The sequence below is a fragment of the Lutra lutra genome, chromosome 15 (assembly GCF_902655055.1).
Source record: "Lutra lutra chromosome 15, mLutLut1.2, whole genome shotgun sequence".
In the NCBI taxonomy this organism is placed as follows: Eukaryota; Metazoa; Chordata; class Mammalia; order Carnivora; family Mustelidae; genus Lutra; species Lutra lutra.
In genome coordinates, this window is record NC_062292.1 from 33469919 (window position 1) to 33492361 (window position 22443).

Below are 22443 nucleotides of genomic sequence, written 5' to 3' on the forward strand. Positions count from 1 at the left end.
ATGGAACGGAATGGAGGGTCTAGAAATAAATAGTATACTTATATAGAGTTAATTAATTTACAATGAAAGAGCCAAGAATAGAGGATGTAGAAAGGACAATCTCTTTAAGAAATGGTATTGAGGAAACAGGACACCGACATGTAAAAAGTGAAACTGGATCACTAGTTTACCCTGTACACAAAAATTAATTGAAAATGGATTAAAGACTTTAATGTAAGAGCTGAAACCTTAAATTCCCAGGAGAAAACATAGATGGTAATTTCCTTGACATTGGTCTTGGCAATGATTTTTTTTTTTTTTTTTTTTTTTTGGATTTGACACCAAAATCAAAGGCAACAAAAGCAAAACTCAACAAGTAGATTTACATGAAATTAAAAAGCTTCTGCAAAGCATAAAAAACCATCAACAACATGAAAAGGCACCCTACTGAATGGAAAGCATTATTTATAAATCCTATATCTGATAAGGGATTAATATCCAAAACATATAAAGAACTCATACAACTCAACAGCAAAAACAAAAACAAAACAAACCACAATTTGATTAAAATATGGCCAGAGAGTCTGATTAGATATTTTTCCAAAGAAGACATACAAATGGCCAAGAGGTACATGAAACACTGCTCATCATTAGTAATCATCAGGGAAATGGAAATTAAAACCAGAGTGAGATATCATCTCACACTTGTTAGAATGGCTATTATCAAAAAGATAAATAACAAGTGTTGGCAACACTGTGGAGAAAGTGGAACCCTTGTACTCTGTTGGTGTGAACGTAAATTGGTGTAGCCACTATGGAAAATAGTATGGTGATTCCCTAAAAAAAAAAAAAAAAAGTATGACTACCATATGTACCATATGATCCAGCAATTCCACTTCTGGGCATTTATCCAAAGAAAACAAAAACACTAACTGAAAAAGTTATATTCACACCCTTGTTCATTGTAGCATTATTTACAATAGCCAAGATGTGGAAACAACATAAGGGCACATGAATGGATAAATGGATCAAAAATTTGTGACATGGAGTGCCTGGCTGGATCAAGGGGTAGAGCAGAAGACTCATGAGTTTAAGACTCATGTTGTGGGTGCCTGGGTGGCTCAGTGGGTTAAAGCTCTGCCTTTGGCTCAGCTCATGAGCTCAGGGTCCTGGGATCAAGTCCCAAATCAGACTCTCTGCTCAGCGGGGAGCCTGCTTCCCTTCCTCTCTCTCTGCCTGCCTCTCTGCCTACTTGTGATATCTGTCTGTCAAATAAATAAATCAATAAAATCTTAAAAAAAAAAGACTCATGTTGTGCATAGAGATTATTTAAAATAAATAAATAAATCTGCTATAAATCTCTACATCTATTCAGGGAAAAACTGATACACAAACACACAATGGAATATTATTCAGCCATAAAAATGAAATCTTGCCATTTGCAACAATACGGATGGATTTTGATGATTTTATGCTAAGTGGAAGAAATCAGAGGAAGAAAGAGCTCATGTGTGATCTCATTTATATGTGGAATAAGAAAAAAAAAACAAAACAGCTCATAGAACTGATTGGTGGTTGCCAGAGGTAGGGGTTGGGGGTGGGTGAAATGGGTTAAGGAAGTCACAGTGTGCAAATTTCCAGTTATGAAATAAAAAGTCATGGAGAAGTAATGTACAGCATGGCAACTATAGTTAATGATAATGTATTGCATATTTGAAAGTTGCTAAGAGAGTAAATCTTGTAAGTTCTCATCTACAAGAAAAAAATTTCTGTTATTATGTATGGTGACAGATATTAATTAGACTTATGGTGGTGATCATTTCCCAATATACAAATATCAGATCATTATGTTGTATACCTGAAAGTAGTATAATGTCATATGTCAATAATACCTCAGTGAAAATTTTAAGTAAGTAAGTGGTGGCTAGGACACAAGAAAATAACTATAAATCAATAATGAAATATTTGGAATAAGTGAATGTAATTTATGAGTTACAATATTCAACCCGAAAACTATGATGTCATAGTTTTTAGATATGTGTGTAGAAGTTCCAAGACAGCAATTTGATTATAAAACTTAAGATACCTTGAGTTGCAAATTCACTGAAGACAGTGATGTTTCCCTCAGTTAACAAAGTGCCAGACTTAAAACTACTGTAACCCATTTCACTAAAACTTTTTGTCATTTGAAAGGGGAGGCTTTTCAAGTAAAATTTGACTCATTCGGATTGTTGTTAACACTGTCCATTTGGATTTATAAAAAGTCAGACTTACTGGCTTTTAAAAACAAGTGTAACATTCTTACAACAAAAAGAGGTATCCATATTCGATGTCTTCAATTCCCCTTCTCCCATCCTCAAACCTCTCATTACAATTTTTCAGCCCATCACTCCATGGAAACTGTTACTGTCAATGTCACTAATGACCTCCATGTTGCTAAATCCAAAGCTCTTTTCTTGGCTCACATTTTTCTTGACCTGTGTGCAGCATTTGACCAAGTCCATCACTCTCTCTTCCTTGAAACACCTTATCCTGCTTCTGGGAGGATTCTGCATATCCTCCTACACACCTGGTTGCCTCTAACAAGGTTCTTCCCTTTCTCTATGACCTCTTAATGTTAGAGTGCCTCAAACTCAGTCCATGGAAACTTGTTGCTTCCTTTTAGCCACTCTTTTGTGAATCTCAATCAGTCTCATGGTTTCAAATACTCTCTACAGTCTGATGACTCCCAAGTTTAGATCTCTAGTCCTAAACTCTCTCTTGATCTCCAGACTCCGCTTAGATGTTTAATGGACATTACAAGAATTACAGATCCAAAATAGAACCCGATTGTCTCTGCTCCTTCAACTCTGCCACCCTGAATATTCTCCATTCCAGTTAATAAACCACACTATTTTGTTAGTGACTCATGCAAAAAAAAATTGGGATTCATCCTTGACTCTTTTTTTCCTTTATACCCTACATCTAATACATCAAAAAATCCTTAAGGCTCTATATTTATTTTTTAAATTATTTTTATTATTTTATGGAGCAGGAGTTTGAGCTCTTTGAAAGTTATTCATTTTTAAAAAAAATTTTATTTAGATTCCAGTTAATTAATATACAGTGTAATATTAGTTTCAGGTGCACAATATAGTGATTCAACACTTCATACAACACCTGGTGCTCATCACAGCAAGCGTAGTACCCCTTAATCCCAGTTGCCAATTTTATATACCCTCCCCATCTACCTCCCCTCTGGTAACCTTAACGTTTTTCCAGAATGTGATTATTTTTTATCATCTCTACTGCCACCGTCCTGGTCCAAGCCACCCTTATCATCTCTTGCCTGGGATATTGCAACAGCTTCCTACTGGTCTTCCTGCCCCAGTCTTTGGCTCTTTCTACAGTTCAGTCTTAGCTCAAAGCCAAAGATGTCAATTTTGCTATGATTTTACCCAAGACCTTCCATTTCGCTCATTGTAAAAGCCAAATCCTTACAATGGCCTCCCTAGGCTGGAAGTCTCTTTTTACTTTTCTAACTCACTCTGTCTCCAGCTACTCTGGAGTGTGACAGGCCTGTGCCTACTGCAGGGTATTTGCACTGGCTATTCCCTCTGCCTTCAATGCTCTTTCTCCCTATCATTGCATAAATCATTATTCCACCTTTTCCAAGTCTTTGCTCAAATATCACCTTATTAAGAAAGTCTTAAAATTTTCATTTAAAAAATTCAAACACTTCATCTCCATATCTTTATTTTTGTCCAGAAGATTTACCACCTTTTAATAGGCTTTATATTTTATGCATTTATTCTATTTATCACTATCTCCTCACAGTAGAAATTAAGGCCCACACAGGTAGGCGTTTTGTCTTTTTTAATCAGCCCTATGTTTCCAGCACAGAACCTGGAACACTGAAAGCATTCAATAATTATTGTGTTGATTGGGGTGCCTGGGTGGCTCAGTGGGTTAAAGCCTCTGCCTTCAGCTCGCGTCATGGTCCCAGGGTTCTGGGATCGAGCCCCGTATTGGGCTCTCTGCTCAGTGGGGAGCCTGCTCCCCCACCCCCCGCCTGCCTCTCTGCCTACTTGTGATTGCTCTCTCTGTCAAATAAATAAATCTTTAAAAAAATAATAATTATTATGTTGATTGATTTAGCAATTATGGAGTGGCAAGTTAGTTTCACATATGTATAGAAACCCAAACAAGGCTAAAACAGAGCTACTCTACTCTATAATATATAGAATGGTGAAGCAACACCAACTCATCTGTGTCTCTGGAATTCTCTAGTCCCGTGCTCTTATTTGCCCTGCAGCACTCCAGGACCTGAAGACATTCCAAGATCTTTAAGCACCCAAATGGTTTAGTACTGACTTGCTTGCCTGAGGGTCCCCAATACCATATCTCCTCGAAACAGTTGCTGGTGCTGTGGACCAGCCCTCCTTTCCCCCAGTGCAGATTTTCATTCATTGCCCAAATGCTTGTTCTAAGCTATAGTTTTAAAATTACAAATTGTATAAATAATTGCTCTCCAGGGTCCTGTAATGTCACCTCTTGGCAAGGCCACCCTTTCAGAAGCCAGGAACTCCTCCACTGTCTTTCTAATCCTACTTTAAAACTCGCCCAGAAACACTTCAATAATTATGTGCATACTACATATAAGCATTGAGCTAGGTGCTGCAGGAGAAGTAGAATGAATAAGACACTGTTCTTAGACTTATAGAGTCGCCAATACAGTAAGTAGCAAAAGACAAGGGGAGAAATAATGGTACTATTTAGTAATTCAGGACATGGTAGAATGGAAGTTCAGTGGTGAGACAAACCACATCCAACTGAGGAGAGCCAGAAGACTTATTTTAGAAATTGAAATCTGATGTTGACCTTAAAGGATTAGTAGGCTCTCAATGGGTGGATATGGAGAATAGATGAAAAATATTTCAAATAGAGAAGCCATTTGAGACACAGTTTGGAAAGCAAAGGGCATCTTTAGCCAATGGTAAGTATTCCAGTTTTACTAGAGTGACAAACTATGTGAAAGTTGAAGGTAGTTGAAGCTATATGATAAAAAAGTGTAAACAAGATGAGTTTGGTTTTAGTTTAATAAGCAATGCAGAGCATTTTAGGTATTTGAGCTGGAGAAGGACAAGATCGAAGCAAAGCTTTAGGAAGTGTAATTCGCAGTGGAGAGCAGTGTTGGGAAGCTCTTTCAGCAGGCTAGGTGAGGGAAAATGCCAGTTTATGTTAGAGTAGTGGCCCTGATGGGAAGGTGGCAGGTGAGAGATATTACAGAGTTGGAATCTTTAGGATATACTCATTGATTGGTTGTGAGGAAGGGAAGAGTGAAATTTGACTCTGGGTTTCCTCCTTGAGTCGCCTTGTGGCTAAGTGAACCCATAAGAAATGAAAAGAGAAAGTTCAAAGGGAATATAATGTGGTGGTTCTGGTTATGTTGAGAATGAAATGTTCATGGAATAGACAGATGGAGGTGTCTGGTAGCCAGCTGAATGTTCTTGTCTAAATGAAGACAGAATTTAAGAGCAATTATAAAAATTTAGGATTATTTCAACAACTACTGAGGTTGAAGTCTTAGAACTTAATGAAATCATTGAAGACTTTACAGAGCATTTAAGAGTGAGGGTTTAGGTTAGCACCTTGAAGAATATGATAGATGCATTTACTCAGAGGTGAAAATAATATTTTAGCTTAGTGTATAGGATATTTGTATTAATGATGTAAAAGACCCTTTTGGCTTAAATTTGAAAGAAGAAATTTGGGATGGAATAGTAGATTTGGGGTAGCAAGCAGTCTCTCCTAAGTTTCCTGACATCACAATACAGTCATGTCTGTAGGCTGTGCTTCCTGGTGTGGCTGAATGTACAGATTCACCATCACAGGTGGAAAGGGACTTGGTAATTCATCAGAAAATCCTGAAATAATCCCCCCAAATATGTGAATCACTGATAATGAGCTTGGAGTCTTAGGAATATTTGTCTTTTGATAGGAGTCTCCTAAATGCCACACAAACTTTAATGAAAATAGTCAATAATTAATGACATGATTGCAGATATAGTACACGCCAATAAACATTATTTCTGAATGGAAGTCATACAACGTATATGGTCCCTGACTCAGTACTATTTTCAGGGATCTATATTAGTGAGTAAGAACAAGTTATAGTATACATATCAATTATTTGTAAAGAGATGTTTTTCTAGCATACTAGGTAATTTTTGCAGTTAAAAGATTTCTATTGAAATACATTTAATGTTATTAATATTGTCTTAGCTAAAAGAGTGTGGTAATTAGGTGTATATCAACCCCAACATTTACCCCAAGCCTTCAAAGAAAAGATGGTCCGTAAATTCAGTATAAAAATTGGGTGGGACCTGGATAACTAGACAGGAGGAGGGGGGAGCCCTCCATCTGAGCAAGGGATGGTCAAAGTGTGTGTGTTTGTGTGTGTGTGTGTGCTCACACGTGTGTATGCATGCGCACTGGAGTGTGGGTTTAAAGTCTTCTCAAAACACACTGAGATAACAAAGAAATGAAGGAAAATGATGATGTGAGTATTTTCTAGGGATAATATCACCTGTTTTTGTTCTATTTTCCTGTTCTTCCAAAGAGATTTTTCCCACCCATTTCTTTTCTTTGGGAAAAAGGGCCTGTCCAGTTTTTCTTGACCCCAAACCTAAATGCATTGGTCCACACTGTGCCAGAGCACTAGATCAGAAGTATGACCTACTGAGTAAGGAGATGTAGGATTTCATCTAAAACCTAAAGACAGGGTGCCGGGGTGGCTCAGTTGGTTAAGCATCTGCCTTTGGCTCAGGTCATGATCCCAGGGTCCTGGGATTGAGCCCCACATCGGGCTCCCTACTTGGTGGAGAACCTGCTTCTCCCTCTCCCTCTCCCTGCTGCTCTGCCTACTTGTACTCTCTATCTCTGTGTTAAATAAATAAAACCTTTTAAAAAATTAAAAAAAAAAACAAACCTGAAGACAGATTTTGGTGAAGCCACAGAGAGGCTATGCAGAGTCGTGTAAGGGATTGCAGACCCAGATAGCAGAGTGTATCCCAGCTAATCTGAAGGCTTTTTTTTTTTTAAAGTAATCTCTACACCCAACGTGGGGCTTGAACTCACGACCCCAAGATCAAGAGTCACATGCTCTACCAACTGAGCCTATTTATACATCTCACTGTATAACAAGGGTAGGCTCCAAAGTTCATAATTTTGTCATCCTGTTAAGAAAGACATAAGCCAAGGAGAATGAGATCCCAGAGAGGGGAAGTTTGTAAAGAAACTCTAACTACTTGTAATTTGATTTCAAAATCTCTTTCCTTCCCCATTTGCCTTATCTGTACATTGTTACAAAGCAGGCAAGCTGAACATTTTATGAGGCTTAATGTTAGATCAGCAGGACGTATTTATGATGCTATGTCATCGTCCCAAGAAGCATTTATTGAGTGACTAATGGTTGCATTGGCACACGGACAATTAATCTAACATGATTGTTTCAGGAGCTGGAAGATTCGTAGGTATTGGCAGCATTTTCTTGGGCTTATCCTCTGCCTTATAATTGTGTAATTTCGAGAATTCTTTTCATCTCAGTATATAAGTATTATCTTTTTGCTCTTTTTTTTTGCATTTTTAAAAGATTAAATCTTCAAAGAAGAGTTTCAGTGGCTGACAAAGGCAGGAATATGATCTCTGTAAGTAAAAACTTAAGGTATATAAAAATTATAGAGATTTAAGTGTGATCCTAATTGTATTTATTAAATACTGTTCCATTTAAGTAGTATGTTGTTGTCTCTTTACCATCCGTACATCAATACTGGGTTTAAGTAAAATGTGTGTACTTTTCACAAACATGTTTGATTTTCACAGGTCAAACATTTTATAAATTGAGAGCTAGGATAAGTAAATCAGTGTTATGAAGACAGAAAGCTCTAATTAGGAGGAAAATATAAGGGAAATACAGCATGTGGTGAGCAGCCTTCCCATCCATAGGCATTAGCCTTGATTTGATTTAGAGCTATTTCATAGAGTGTCCATGTACACAATGCTAACAGAATAAACAGACTGTATCAGTAACCTGTCTCAGGAAGGGGGAACAAGGAATCTCGTTCTGACGGGGGGATACTGGAAGACAAATCCATCCTTGAGCATTTCGATTTTATTTCTGTCTTGTGAGTGGTATAAAACGTGTAGGCATATCAAAGCTCATAACAAAAATTGCTTATGCCATTAGGAAGATGTATTTATTTTCAACAATGTAAGGGGAAAAGCATACAATTGGGGTAGAGAGAGAGGGAGACAGAGAGAGAGAGAGAGAGAGAGAGACCTGCTGCAGACATCACCTGAGTGGGAAATTATACATCCTGCACACACATGCACAGAATTCATCTCTGACAATTTAATTGTTTAATGGTAGGACTAACAAGGAATCCTTTCTAAAGTAATGGCATATAAAGGCTTCCTAGTGAAGTTAATATTCCTGCTGCATTTGATGGGTGTTTCCCATTTGTGCAGTTCTGCCCGAACAGACTCCTGGTGTTTGATGAGAGGAGGCAGGAGGGGCGGTGGTGTCTGCGTTCAGCAGCAGAATCTGGTGAGTGCCTTAGCCTGTGACTTTAGCCATTAAAGCAACAAATCCAAGGCCACGATGGGCACCAGAGCAATTGCTCATATCGTTGTAATATCTGGGCCTGCAGTGCAAGGATCTGGGCTTCTTGGACGGATGGCTGGGTATTTTGAGCCCAGAGCCCTTGCCTGCACAGTTGTCTGTTTTCTCTTAGTTTGCTGGAACCAGGGTTTGGTAGCCATTTGTGCCGAGGTTTTAGGACTTCGGTTTGACCAGTCTTCTAGATAATGAAATGAATGATGTCCCAGATGCTAGGATTTGAATTCTCATCCGGAGCCGCAGTCTCTTCTCATATTTCTTTATGGTTCAGTCTTTGCTTATTTCTGCACTTTAATTGGATCCCTGGGTGGCCTGTCTGTTACAGCCACGCACATAGCAAAGGACGCTCTGTGGGAGAATAACTGTGTCTTAAGAAATACGAAGTTCCCAGAGCAGACCCTCATTTGGTAGTTTCCATTCTTAAATCAATACATTTTACATGCATTACTCTGGTTACTTAGCTTTGGGAAAAAAAGAAAAAAAAAAAGTTTTGTTGCCTGTATCAGAGGGACCCAGTGGTGGTGGTGGAGATTGAGTTTGACCACAACAGAGAAGGCGGTTTGCTCTGGAGCGTGGTTTCCCGTTAGTTGTGGAACAGCTCCCATGCTGTCTGCTCCTCTCGCTGGAGCTCTATCTTTCAGTCTAGGAAAAGGCTTAGTAGGCAGAATTGAAAATGACAGACTATTTTTAACACAAGCTTTATATCCCACAGTTCTGGTTCTTACTTCTATTATCATTACTTATTCATAGACTTTTATTCCCAAATATCATTACCCTTTACAGTAATAGGATCAGCAAAGCAACCACTTAAAACAAAACAAACAAATGCAGGAATCCAAGTCCCACTCACAGAAACATTTTTCCCCCTCTTGCCAGTTCTCTGTCTCTCTCTGACTACCTGGGGGAAAAGGAGTACTTATCAGTCACTAAGAAGTTCTGCTGCTTCAAAAATACCAGCAGAACAGAGGGGCTTGGCAGTAGGTAATGATATGAAGGTGCTGACAGTCTAAGGAAACGGAAAGGTGGTAATGAAATCTGAAAAAAAAACAAGGGAAAGAAGAAGGAGTGGAGGAAGGTGGGAAGTGGAAAGAAAACCAAGAATACACTGTGAGTGTTGCTTAAATTCAGTTTCAAGAGGCAAACGCCCATCTAAAACAGATCTTATTTTGTCTACAGTGACTCTGAAGCAGGATTGTGTAATTATTCCCTATCTAGTAACAACAGCTATGTGTCCTGAGGGCCTACTATATGCCAGATGCTTTTTAGAGGTTATTTGGTTTACGCAACTTTTAGTAGTAGGCATGACTAGCTCCATTTTACAGTTAAGGGGACTGAGGCTTGGAAAGGCTACATGGCTTGCCTGAAGTTGTATGCCTCTGTTGGGTAGACCTGGAACATCAACTCAGATCATTTGAATTCAAATCCTATGCTCATAACTACTACAATTTTTTCGGACTGACTTCCACTGTGTCATAAGCCTTGCATGTTATTTGGTCATTTGTCTCTCCTCTTATGTATGTATGTGTGTATGTATACATCACGTTGTTCCAGAAATGATTTAAGATGGTGTAAATGCCTTGGAGCTATGCACATATCTAAGCAGCATGCACATGGTTAGGACAGTCTATGTATTTGTTGATTGAGTCAGGGAACATCAGTTGTCAAGAGTTTAGAATGTTTTCACTGTGGAGGCTTCTTCCTTTTTTGTCTTTAAAAGAAGGCCAGCCAGGGGCGCCTGGGTGGCTCAGTTCTTAAACATCTGCCTTCAGCTCAGGCTGTGATCCCAGGGTCCTGGGATTGGGTCCCACATCCAGCTCCCGGCTCAGCAAGAAGCTTGCTTCTCCCTCTCCCACTCCCCCTTCTTGTGCTTGTGTTCCCTCTCTTGCTGTGTCTCTCTCTGTCAAATAAAAAAATAAAACTTTAAAAAAAAAAAAAAGTAGGCCAGCCAGAAATGCATCTGTGCAGGAAGGTTTGGACACAGGAACCAGTGTGGACTAACTAAACTTCCCAAATATTTTCTAGCCTTTGCTTCTCTCTCACCATGCTTTATGGGAATTATTTCTCTTCAGTAATTAATTTCAGAAATATGAAAGTGAATTGGCAGGAGGAAGAAAGGATAACTTTACCACAGAGGAAACTGGTAAGCACTACTTCAGTTAGCTGTACAAGGTCAACAACAACATTAGTAAGTCATGTTGATGTACTCTTGGTGTACTTGATGTACATTTGATCCAATGTATTGAAAATAGCACTTCACCTCTGTGATCATCCTCCCACAAACCCATAACCTCCCAGTCTAATTGTGAGGAAAACATCAGAAAAATCCCAACTAAGTGACATTATAGAAAAGACCACATCCCATTACTCCTTAAAACTGTCAAGGAAAGTCTGAGAAATTGTCACATTCAAGAGGAGCCTAAGGAGACAGGGTGACTAAATGTAATGTGGTGTCCTGGAACAGAAAAAGGACATTGAGTGGAAACTAAGGAAATATTAAAAAAGTATGGACTCTAGTTAATTATAATGTATCAGAATTAGTTCATTAATATTAACAAATATACTGAAGTATGGTGTTCATAAAAGGGGAAACTGAGTGCAGGAATATGAAAATTCTCTGTACTATTTTCTCAATTTTTCTGCAAATCTAAAACCAGCTCTAGGGGTGCCTGGGTGGCTCAGTCAGTTAAGCATCCCACTTTTGATCTTGGCTCAGGTCTTAATCTCAGGGTCATGCATTCAGGCCCTGAGGTGGGCTCTATGCTGGGCAAGGAGACTACTAAATAAATAAAACAATACCTAAATCAATCAATCAATCAATCAATTAATAAACTATTCTGAAAAATAAAGTCTTTAAAAATATTTACACACACACACACATGTGAATTGACCAAGACATTCAAGAGAACAAATGGCCTAACTAGAAGTAGAATCTATTTCCCTCTCTTGAAAAGCTAACCTAGGGGCGCCTGGGTGGCTCAGTATGTTAAAGCCTCTGCCTTCAGTTCAGGTCATGATCCTAGAGTCCTGGGATCAAGCCCCGCATCAGGCTCTCCGCTCAGCGGGGAGCCTGCTTTCCCCCTCTCTCTCTGCCTGCCTCTCTGCCTACTTGTGATCTCTGTCTGTCAAATAAATAAAATCTTTTTTTTTTTTTTAAAGAAAAGCTAACCTAACAATTGAGATGGATAGCTTTTCCTTGAATTAATGCAATTTTTGCTTCCTGTTGATCTTTGGATTTTTATTACCAGGTTTGGATATCGGAAGATAGGATGAAGCTACTTAAGAAGAGTCTACTGGGGGCACCTGGGTGGCTCAGTGGGTTAAGCCTCTGCCTTCGGCCCGGGTTATGATCTCAGCGTCCTGGGATTGAGCCCCGCATCGGGCTCTCTGCTCAGCAAGGGAGCCTGCTTCTCCCTCTCTCTCTGCCTGCCTCTCTGCCTACTTGTGATCTCTCTCTGTCAAATAAATAAATGAAATCTTTAAAAAAAAAAAAAGAAGAGTCTACTGAATTTCTGATGATCTTGAGTAAATAAGTGCCATTGCAACATACACTTGTGGAGCCTAATTGGTTCTAGGATGCATATACTTCAACTCATGTTCCCGACCTTCCAATGTCATCCTGTACCCAGTTCACTATTGAGCTATTCCAAGGCCTTAGTTTAGTTCTTCAGAACCCAGCAAGTGTTCCTGAAACACTCCAAAAATTGATCAAATAATTATTTCTACTCAAATTTCTAATGCCACATCCTGTTTGGCTTACTGTTTGTTGGAAGCTCCCAATGTCTCATATGTAGCCATACCAGTGGTTATCACCAATAGAAATCAGAGATATTTACATATCACATAGTTGCTGTAGATATCACAAAATATCATTTACACTCATCATTTCTTTGAAAATTATGGTAGTTATTAGATTTGCTACTGTATCTTTTTTTTTTCTAAAGATTTTATTTATTTATTTGGCAGAGAAAGAGATCACAAGTAGGCAGAGAGGAAGGCAGAGAGAGAGGTGGAAAGCCTGATGTGGGGCTTGATCCCAGGACCCTGAGACCATGACCTTAGCTGAAGGTAGAAGCTTAACCCACTAAGCCACCCAGGCACCTCAGAAGAAAGACTTCCCTGACCGGGAATTGAACCTGGGCCACGGCAGTGAGAGGCGCTGAAACCTAACCACTAGACCACCAGGGAACGTCACTACTGTATCTTGATATTTAATGCATTAATAAAAAAGTGCATAGGTTACTGTAGCAAACATGTAAAAATATTTTGATAATTGTATTTTATTTTATTTTATTTTTTTTTAATTTTTTTATTTTTTTTAAGCATAACAGTATTCATTATTTTTGCACCACACCCAGTGCTCCATGCAATCCGTGCCCTCTACAATACCCACCACCTGGTGCCCCCAACCTCCCACCCCCCACCCCTTCAAAATTCTCAGATCGTTTTTCAGAGTCCATAGTCTCTCATGGTTCACCTCCCCTTCCAATTTCCCTCAACTCCCTTCTCCTCTCCATCTCCCCTTGTCCTCCATGCTATTTGTTATGCTCCACAAATAAGTGAAACCATATGATAATTGACTCTCTCTGCTTGACTTATTTCACTCAGCATAATCTCTTCCAGTCCCGTCCATGTTGCTACAAAACTTGTGGATTCATCCTTTCTTTCTTTTTTTTTTTTTTTTTTTTTTTTTTTTTTTACAGCTTTATAAACATATATTTTTATCCCCAGGGGTACAGGTCTGCGAATCGCCAGGTTTACACACTTCACAACACTCACCATAGCACATACCCTCCCCGATATCCATAACCCCACCCCCTCTCCCAACCCCCTCCCCCCATCAACCCTCAGTTTGTTTTGTGAGATTAAGAGTCACTTATGGTTTGTCTCCCTCCCAATCCCATCTTGTTTCATTTACTCTTCTCCTACCCCCTCGACTCCCCATGTTGCATCTCCTCTCCCTCATATCAGGGAGATCATATGATAGTTGTCTTTCTCCGATTGACTTATTTCGCTAAGCATGATACCCTCTAGTTCCATCCACGTCGTCGCAAATGGCAAGATTTCATTTCTTTTGATGGCTGCATAGTATTCCATTGTGTATATATACCACATCTTCTTTATCCATTCGTCTGTAGATGGACATCTAGGTTCTTTCCATAGTTTGGCTATTGTAGACATTGCTGCTATAAACATTCGGGTGCACGTGCCCCTTCGGATCACTATGTTTGTATCTTTAGGGTAAATACCCAGCAGTGCAATTGCTGGGTCATAGGGTAGTTCTATTTTCAACATTTTGAGGAACCTCCATGCTGTTTTCCAGAGTGGTTGCACCAGCTTGCATTCCCACCAACAGTGTAGGAGGGTTCCCCTTTCTCCGCATCCTCGCCAGCATCTGTCATTTCCTGACTTGTTAATTTTAGCCATTCTGACTGGTGTGAGGTGATATCTCATGGTGGTTTTGATTTGTATTTCCCTGATGCCGAGTGATATGGAGCACTTTTTCATGTGTCTGTTGGCCATCTGGATGTCTTCTTTGCAGAAATGTCTGTTCATGTCCTCTGCCCATTTCTTGATTGGATTATTTGTTCTTTGGGTGTTGAGTTTGCTAAGTTCTTTATAGATTTTGGACACTAGCCCTTTATCTGATATGTCATTTGCAAATATCTTCTCCCATTCTGTCAGTTGTCTTTTGGTTTTGTTCACTGTTTCCTTTGCTGTGCAAAAGCTTTTGATCTTGATAAAATCCCAAAAGTTCATTTTTGCCTTTGCTTCCCTTGCCTTTGGTGATGTTCCTAGGAAGATGTTGCTGCGGCTGACGTCGAAGAGGTTGCTGCCTGTGTTCTCCTCGAGGATTTTGATGGATTCCTTTCTCACGTTGAGATCCTTCATCCATTTTGAGTCTATTTTCGTGTGTGGTGTAAGGAAATGATCCAATTTCATTTTTCTGCATGTGGCTGTCCAATTTTCCCAACACCATTTATTGAAGAGGCTGTCTTTGTTCCATTGGACATTCTTTCCTGCTTTGTCGAAGATGAGTTGACCATAGAGTTGAGGGTCCATTTCTGGGCTCTCTATTCTGTTCCATTGATCTATGTGTCTGTTTTTGTGCCAGTACCATGCTGTCTTGATGATGACAGCTTTGTAATATAGCTTGAAGTCCGGAATTGTGATGCCACCAACTTTGGCTTTCTTTTTCAATATTCCTTTGGCTATTCGAGGTCTTTTCTGGTTCCATATAAATTTTAGGATTATTTGTTCCATTTCTTTGAAAAAAATGGATGGTATTTTGATAGGAATTGCATTAAATGTGTAGATTGCTTTAGGTAGCATAGACATTTTCACAATATTTATTCTTCCAATCCAGGAGCATGGAACATTTTTCCATTTCTTTGTGTCTTCCTCAATTTCTTTCATGAGTACTTTATAGTTTTCTGAGTATAGATTCTTAGTCTCTTTGGTTAGGTTTATTCCTAGGTATCTTATAGTTTTGGGTGCAATTGTAAATGGGATGGACTCCTTAATTTCTCTTTCTTCTGTCTTGTTGTTGGTGTAGAGAAATGCAACTGATTTCTGTGCATTGATTTTATATCCTGACACTTTACTGAATTCCTGTACAAGTTCTAGCAGTTTTGGAGTGGAGTCTTTTGGGTTTTCCACATAGAGTATCATATCATCTGCGAAGAGTGATAGTTTGACTTCTTCTTTGCCGATTTGGATGCCTTTAATTTCCTTTTGTTGTCTGATTGCTGAGGCTAGGACTTCTAGTACTATGTTGAATAGCAGTGGTGATAACGGACATCCCTGCCGTGTTCCTGACCTTAGCGGAAAAGCTTTCAGTTTTTCTCCATTGAGAATGATATTTGCGGTGGGTTTTTCATAGATGGCTTTGATAATATTGAGGTATGTGCCGTCTATCCCTACACTTTGAAGAGTTTTGATCAGGAAGGGATGCTGTACTTTGTCAAATGCTTTTTCAGCATCTATGGAGAGTATCATATGGTTCTTGTTCTTTCTTTTATTAATGTGTTGTATCACATTGATTGATTTGCGGATGTTGAACCAGCCTTGCAGCCCTGGAATAAATCCCACTTGGTCGTGGTGAATAATCCTTTTAACGTACTGTTGAATCCTATTGGCTAGTATTTTGGCGAGAATTTTTGCATCTGTGTTCATCAAGGATATTGGTCTGTAGTTCTCTTTTTTGTTGGGATCCTTGTCTGGTTTTGGGATCAAGGTGATGCTGGCCTCATAAAATGAGTTTGGAAGTTTTCCTTCTATTGCTATTTTTTGGAACAGTTTCAGGAGAATAGGAATTAGTTCTTCTTTAAATGTTTGGTAGAATTCCCCCGGGAAGCCGTCTGGCCCTGGGCTTTTGTTTGTTTGGAGATTTTTGATGACTGTTTCAATCTCCTTACTGGTTATGGGTCTGTTCAGGCTTTCTATTTCTTCCTGGTTCAGTTGTGGTAGTTTATATGTCTCTAGGAATGCATCCATTTCTTCCAGATTGTCCAATTTGTTGGCGTAGAGTTGCTCATAGTATGTTCTTATAATTGTCTGTATTTCTTTGGTGTTCGTTGTGATCTCTCCTCTTTCATTCATGATTTTATTTATTTGGGTCCTCTCTCTTTTCTTTTTGATAAGTCTGGCCAGGGGTTTATCAATCTTATTAATTCTTTCAAAGAACCAGCTCCTAGTTTCGTTGATTTGTTCTATTGTTTTTTTGGTTTCTATTTCATTGATTTCTGCTCTGATCTTTATGATTTCTCTTCTCCTGCTGGGTTTAGGGTTTCTTTCTTGTTCTTTCTCCAGCTCCTTTAGGTGTAGGGTTAGGTTGTGTACCTGAGACCTTTCTTGTTTCTTGAGAAAGGCTTGTACCGCTATATATTTTCCTCTCAGGACTGCCTTTGTTGTGTCCCACAGATTCTGAACTGTTGTGTTTTCATTATCATTTGTTTCCATAATTTTTTTCAATTCTTCTTTGATTTCCTGGTTGACCCATTCATTCTTTAGAAGGATGCTGTTTAGTCTCCATGTATTTGGGTTCTTTCCAAATTTCCTCTTGTTATTGAGTTCTAGCTTTAGAGCATTGTGGTCTGAAAATATGCAGGGAATGATCCCAATCTTTTGATACCGGTTGAGACTTGATTTAGGACCAAGAATGTGATCTATTCTGGAGAACGTTCCATGTGCACTAGAGAAGAATGTGTATTCTGTTGCTTTGGGATGAAATGTTCTGAATATATCTGTGATGTCCATCTGGTCCAGTGTGTCATTTAAGGCCTTGATTTCCTTGTTGATCTTTTGCTTGGATGATCTGTCCATTTCAGTTAGGGGAGTGTTAAAATCCCCTACTATGATTGTATTCTTGTCGATGTGTTTCTTTGATTTTGTTATTAATTGGTTTATATAGTTGGCTGCTCCCACGTTAGGGGCATAGATATTTAAAATTGTTAGATCTTCTTGTTGGACAGTTCCTTTGAGTATGATATAGTGTCCTTCCTCATCTCTTATTATAATCTTTGGCTTAAAATCTAATTGATCTGATATAAGGATTGCCACTCCTGCTTTCTTCTGATGTCCATTAGCATGGTAAATTCTTTTCCACCCCCTCACTTTAAACCTGGAGGTGTCTTCGGGTGTAAGATGAGTTTCTTGTAGGCAACATATAGATGGTTTTTGTTTTTTTATCCATTCTGATACCCTGTGTCTTTTGATTGGGGCATTTAGCCCATTAACATTCAGGGTAAGTATTGAGAGATATGAATTTAGTGCCATTGTATTGCCTGTAAGGTGACTGTTATTGTATATTGTCTCTGTTTCTTTCTGATCTACTACTTTGAGGGTCTCTCTTTGCTTAGAGGACCCCTTTCAATATTTCCTGTAGAGCTGGTTTGGTATTTGCAAATTCTTTCAGTTTTTGTTTGTCCTGGAAGCTTTTAATCTCTCCGTCTATTTTCAATGATAGCCTAGCTGGATATAGTATTCTTGGCTGCATGTTTTTCTCATTTAGTACTCTGAATATATCATGCCAGCTCTTTCTGGCCTGCCAGGTCTCTGTGGATAAGTCTGCTGCCAATCTAATATTTTTACCATTGTACGTTACAGACTTCTTTTCCCGGGCTGCTTTCAGGATCTTTTCTTTGTCACTAAGACTTGTCAATTTTACTATTAGGTGACGGGGTGTAGACCTATTCTTATTGATTTTGAGGGGGGTTCTCTGAACCTCCTGGATTTTGATGCTTGTTCCCTTTGCCATATTGGGGAAATTCTCTCCAATAATTCTCTCCAATATACCTTCTGCTCCCCTCTCTGTTTCCTCTTCTTCTGGAATCCCAATTATTCTAATGTTGTTTCGTCTTATGGTGTCACTTATCTCTCGAATTCTCCCCTCGTGGTCCAGTAGCTGTTTGTCCCTCTTTTGCTCAGCTTCTTTATTCTCTGTCATTTGGTCTTCTATATCGCTAATTCTTTCTTCTGCCTCATTTATCCTAGCAGTGAGAGCCTCCATTTTTGATTGCACCTCATTAATAGCTTTTTTGATTTCAACTTGGTTAGATTTTAGTTCTTTTATTTCTCCAGAAAGGGCTTTTATATCTCCCGAGAGGGTTGCTTTAATATCTTCCATGCCTTTTTCAAGCCCGGCTAGAACCTTGAGAATCATCATTCTGAACTCTATATCTGACATATTACCAATGTCTGTATTGATTAGGTCCCTAGCCTTTGGTATTGCCTCTTGTTCTTTTTTTTGTTGTGAAGTTTTCCGCCTTGTCATTTTGTCCAGATAAGAGTTTATGAAGGAGCAAGTAAAATACTAAAAGGGTGGCAACAACCCGAGGAAAATATGCTTTAGCCAAATCAGAAGAGATCCTGAATTGTGAGGGGGGAGAAAGGGGATAAAAAGGGGTTCAGAAAGAAAGAAAAAAAAAACTATTAAAAAAAAAGAAAGCCGATAAAAAAAAATATATAAAAAGAGGAAAAAAATATATATATATTAGATAAACTATTTAAAAAACGTTAAAAAAAGAAAACGGTAAAAGTTAAAAAAAATTTAGCAGAAGAAGAGAAAAAGAAAAAAAATTGAAAAAGAAAAAAAAATTAAATTAACTGCAAGGCTAAAAAATCATGGGGAGAAAGCCATGAGTTCCGTGCTTTGCTTTCTTCTCCTCTGGAATTCCGCCGCTCTCCTTGGTAGGTGAACTTGGTCCTGGCTGGGTTTCCCGTAGATCTTCTGGGGGAGGGGCCCGTTGTAGTGATTCTCAAGCGTCTTTGCCCCAGGCGGAGTTGCACCGCCCTTACCCGGGGCCGCGCTGAGTCATCCGCTCGGGTTCGCTTTCGGGAGCTTTTGTTCCCTGAGCGCTTTCCGTAGAGTCCGGAGGACGGGAATAAAGATGGCGGCCTCCCGGTCTCCGGCCCGGAGGAGCCGAGAGCCCGGGGCCCCACTCCTCAGTGCGCCCTCAGAGAACAGTGCCAAATGACTCTCGTCACCCTGGCCTCCGGCCGCGCTCCGAGCTGACCGAGCCTGCGACCGGTTCAAGGCAACCCTGAGCTGAGAGTCACTCCTCGGCTCTGTCTCTGCAGCCGGCTTCCCCGTTCTAATACCGGTAAGCTCTGCGACACTGAGACACCCCCGATCCTTCTGCGACCCTGCGGGATCTGAGGCCGCGCTGACCCCGCCTGGGCTTCACCCCAGTTAAGCCTCTGGAGCGATGTCCCTCAGCGGAACAGACTTTTAAAAGTCCTGATTTTGCTCCGTTGCTCCGCCGCTCGCCGGGAGCCGGCCCCTCCCCCCGCGGTCTATCTTCCCGTCGCTTTGGATTCACTTCTCCGCCAGTCCTACCTTGCAGAAAGTGGTTGATTTTCTGTTTCTGGAATTGCTGTTCTTCTTCTCTTCAATCTCCCGTTGGATTTGTAGGTGTTTGCAATCTTTAGATAAGCTATTTAGCTGATCTCCCGCTACCCGAAGTAGTCTCAGCCTGCTACTTCTCCGCCATCTTGACTCCTCCTTGATAATTGTATTTTAATATAATTGGTTTCTTCTGTAATCCTATGGAGCTTTTAAAATACAATTAAATACATTTTTTCTGAGAAGGGGTCCAGAAGCTTCTGCAGATTCCCAAAGAGGCTCATGGCATAAAAAGAAGATTAAGAAGTTTGACATAGTGGAAAGAACACTGAACTGAATCTTGAACTGTGTAATCTTCATAGAATCCCTTGACCTCTAGGTTCCACATTTTTCTCACTACTGTGCACCTTAAGACAAAACAAAAAAATCCTTGTGCATGGTGTAAGAGAATGGTCGAATTTCATTCTTCTATACATAGCTGTCCAGTTTTCCCAGCACCATTTGTTGAAGAGACTGTCTTTTTTTTCCACTGGATATTTTTTCCTGCTTTGTCGAAGATTATTTGACCATAGAGTTGAGGGTCCATATCTGGGCTCTCTATTCTGTTCCACTGGTCTATGTGTCTGTTTTTGTGCTAGTACCATGCTGTCTTGGTGATCACAGCTTTGTAATAAAGCTTGAAATCAGGCAACGTGATGCCCCCAGCTTTGTTTTTCTTTTTCAACCTTTCCTTAGCGATTTGGGGTCTTTTCTTGTTCCATACAAATTTTAGGATTGTTTGTTTCAGCACTTTGAAAAATGTTGGTGGAATTTTGATCAGGATGGCATTGAAAGTATAGATTGCTCTGAATAGTATAGATTTTTTTCCTAAAAAGATTTTATTTATTTGACACAGAGAGAGAGATCACAAACAGGCAGAGAGGCAGACAGAGAAAGAGGAGTTAAGCAGGCTCCCTGCTGAGCAGAGAGACTGACATGGGGCTCGATCCCCAAACCCTGAGATCATGACCTGAGCCGAAGGCAGAGGTTTAGCCCACTGAGCCACCCAGGTGCACCTGGGTAGTATAGATATTTTAACAATGTTTATTGTTCTATTCCATGAGCATGGAATGTTTTCCACCTTTTTGTGTCTTCTTCAATTTCTTTCATGAGTGCTTTGTAGTTCCTCTACAGAACCTTTACCGCTTCGGTTAGGTTTATTCCAAGGTATCTTATGGCTCTTGGTGCTATAGTAAATGGAATCGATTCTCTAAAAACACTTTCTCTAAGTGTATAAGAAAGCAACTGATTTCTGTGCATTGATTTTGTATCCTGCCACATTACTCATTTATCTGACAGACAGAGATCATAAGTAGGCAGAGAGGCAGGCAGAGAGAAAGAGGAAGAAGCAGGCTCCCTGCTGAGCAGAGAGCCCAATGTGGGGCTCGATCCCAGGACCCTGGGATCATGACCTGAGCGGAAGGCAGAGGCTTTAACCCACTGAGCCACCCAGGCGCCCCATCCTGCCACATTACTGAACTGCTGTATGAGTTCTAGGATTTTGGGATTTTCTTACACTATACACAAAGATAAATTCAAAATGGATGAAAGACCTCAACGTGAGACAGGAATCCATCAAAATGGTAGAGGAGAACATAGGCAGTAACCTCTTCGACATCGGCCACAGCAACTTCTTTCAAGACATGTCTCCAAAGACAAAGGAAACAAAAATGAAAATGAACTTCTGGGATTTCATCAAGATAAAAATCTTCTGCACAGCAAAGGAAACAGTCAACAAAACAAAGAGGCATCCCACAGAATGGGAGAATATATTCACAAATGACACTACAGACAAAGGGTGGATATCCAAGATCTATAAAGAACTCCTCAAACTCAACACCCAAAAAAACAGATAATCATGTCAAAAAATGGGCAGAAGACATGAATAGACACTTCTCCAAAGAAGACATACAAATGGCTAGCAGACAAATGAAAAAATGTTCATCATCATTAGCCATCAGGGAGATTCAAATCAAAACCACATTGAGATACCAACTTACACCAGTCAGAATGGCAAAGATTAACAAGGCAGGAAACAACAAATGCTGGAGAGGATATGGAGAAAGGGGAACCCTCTTACACTGTTGGTGGGAATGCGAGTTGGTGCAGCCACTTTGAAAAACAGTGTGGAGATTCCTCAAAAAGTTAAAAATAGAGCTACCCTATGACCCTGCAATTGCACTACTGGGTATTTACCCTAAAGATACAGATGTAGTGAAAAGAAGGGCCATCTGTACCCCAATGTTCATAGCAGCAATGGCCACAATCGCCAAACTGTGGAAAAAGCCAAGATGCCCTTCAACAGATGACCTGATAAGGAAGATGTGGTCCATATATACAATGGAATATTACTCAGCCATCAGAAAGGAAGAATACCCAACTTCTGTATCAACGTGGACAGGACTGGAGGAGATTATGCTGAGTGAAATAAGTCAAACAGAGAGAGTCAATTATCATATGGTTTCACATACTTATGGAACATAAAGAGTAACATAGAGGACATTAGGAGAAGGAAAGGAAAAGTGAATTAGAGGAAATCGGAGAGGGAGATGAACCATAAGAGACTGTGGACTCTGAGAAACAAACTGAGGGTTTTAGAGGGGTGAGCCTGGTGGTGGTGATTAAGGAGGGCACTTATTGCATGGAGTACTGGGTGTGGTACATAAACAATGAATTTTGGAACACTGAAAAAAAATACAATAAATTTTTAAAAAAATCTGAGCAGATCAAATCAGATAACATGTGAGGGAATTATTATAAATTGCAAAACCATATAACTGTAAGGAATCTCTGTTATTGTTATGTTTGGCCATTAGATAAAAATGACTTTTTACCAGGGTTTTAAATGTAGTTAATTGCTAGGAATTTTTCTCACTCAATGATTTAGACCATGCTTACGTGAACAAAATGAAGTGGAAAATTG